Raw genomic sequence first — 2330 nt, 5'->3', positions numbered from 1 at the left:
CTGTAGTTCGCCTGTCGTTTGTTTGTAGTTTGTCTTAGTTTGTCTGTAGTTCGTCTGTTGTTTGTCTGTCGTTCGTCTGTCTTTCGCCTGTAGTTCGCCTGTCGTTTGTTTGTAGTTTGTCTTAGTTTGTCTGTAGTTCGTCTGTTGTTTGTGTGTTATTCGTGTGTCGTTTGTCTGTCGTTTGTCTGTAGTTCGTCTCTTGTTTGTCTTTAATGTGTGTGCAGTTTGTCTGTCATTCATCTGTTGTCCGTCTGTTGTTCACCTGACGTTCACATGTAATTCACCTGATGTTCATGTGTAATTCGTCTGTAGTTCGTCTGTAGTTCGTCTGTTTTTCGTCTGTGGTTCGTCTTGGGTTGGTCTGTAGTAGTCTGTTGTTCGTACAGTTAGATAAAGCTGTTCCTTCATGGCCATTCCTCCTTTTTTAAGGTGGTTTTGTGTGGGCGTCTCAGCACAAACGGTAGGTACAGTGCGGTCCAGTTTCACCTACAGTACACAACCATCACCAGTCCGAGTCCAGTACTGTTGATTTTTTGTGTTTTTTTTTTTTATTCATCTCTTTATTTAATTCTTTTTTATAATCACAGTTATTCCCTCAGAAATATGATCAGGATACCTGCAACAGTCCCACATCTCACTCAGTGTCCGTTACAAGAGAGAGCACTTTGGTTGTCAAGGTGTGTGTGTGTGTGTGTGTGTGTGTGTGTGTGTGTGTGTGTGTGTGTGTGTGTGTGTGTGTGTGTGTGTGTGTGTGTGTGTGTGTGTGTGTGTGTGTGTGTGTGTGTGTGTGTGTGTGTGTGTATACATTCATGGTAGCAGTGAGTTGTTTGGGACCGTGGGCTGAGTTAAGCCAAATTTATACTTCATCGTATGACGGTGTCGCACGGAGAAATCGGCTAACCTACAAGATGCAGATGCGATGCATTGTGCGCTTGCAGGATGCCAATTTTCGCCGCACAACACCATTTACAGAGTGTAAATTATTAATATGGCAGTAATAATATATATTTTTCACCCTTTTTCAAGTGGTACATAATCGTTTCAACGTACAGTTAGTAAATCAGTCATATGTGGACTTTTAAAACTCTATTGAGTAAGTATTCTATCAGGTTGATCTGACCTCACGGTGGCACTCAAGAGTTAAACCTGTAATCCATACCTGTTTGTGAGTGTGAATAGAACATTATATATAGGCCTATTGACCAGGCTGTGTGGTAGAGTAGGTTAATGCAGTGGTTTTCAAACTGGGGGCCACCAGAGGGCGCCAGGGAGGCCAACTGGAAAGGAGACGGAACGGGTGAAAGCGGGTGAAAAATATACTTTTATAAATTCAGGCAGACGGGTACGGGCGGTACTGAACTGAACGTGGGTGGTCATTCTATTATGAAAGTCGGAGAGCACGGTTTCCGCCCAAATAATGTCACTTACGTAACTTAACACAACTTTAGGCACACACGACACGACCCCCACATGCTCCCGGAAGATAAACAGGAATTAAATAAAGTCAAAGATATAGCGGTGAATACAAAATAGTGGAGAATAACTTGCCAAGGGCCAAGTTGGACTTTTGGGAGTGGCTGTGCCGTCTGCAAAAAGTGGCAAGAAGTTTTAGCCTAGACGAATGCCGCAAGCTGGGCACTTTGTCACTTAAGAAACACTTAGGAACCACTGGCGTTTCTGGGAGAATTGATGGATACTTTCCCACAAGCAATACTTTCCCCCATAACTCTCAGAGTTACGGACCTGTAAGGGTCCATTTGGAACACTGAGGGTCCCTGCCTGGACCCCACTTTGAGAACCACTGGTCTAAATGAAACTGTAAGGTGCTTAGTTTTCATATATATCTTTTTTCACAAGGAGGTTTCCCTCTCTGTGTGGTTGTTAAAGCACTTTGTAAACTTTGTTTTACAAAAGAAAAAGTGTTATATAAATAGATGTTATTGTTATTTGCTACAGTTTGTGTTTGAGTTGTGTGAGAATGAGCACGTTGTTTTATCGACTGTAAAAGTTTTCACTGTTTATTTTTTGGGGGGTCGTCAGTGCCATACCTTATTAAGTCCTGTACAATATGAAAGAGATAGATTAAATATGGATTAAACCCTGCATGCATTGATCCTGTATCCCATCCTGAATTATGACTGTATACAATTAACTGTGTTGAAAGTTCGGCAGTGACAACAATCCGTGAGACACCGGAGAGCTGCGTTTAGGCGTAATCACTCGCATCGCGTTGTAAGCTCGAAGGTTGGTCGTGGTCGACGAGGCGACGCAGTCATACAACGTGTGCCGTTATCCGGCTGGACTTTGACACCGTCTCAACAGCTTCGTAA

Source organism: Gymnoscopelus braueri (genome assembly GCF_963280865.1).
Source record: "Gymnoscopelus braueri genome assembly, chromosome: 4".
Lineage (NCBI taxonomy): Eukaryota > Metazoa > Chordata > Actinopteri > Myctophiformes > Myctophidae > Gymnoscopelus > Gymnoscopelus braueri.
This window is presented reverse-complemented; position numbering follows the sequence as displayed.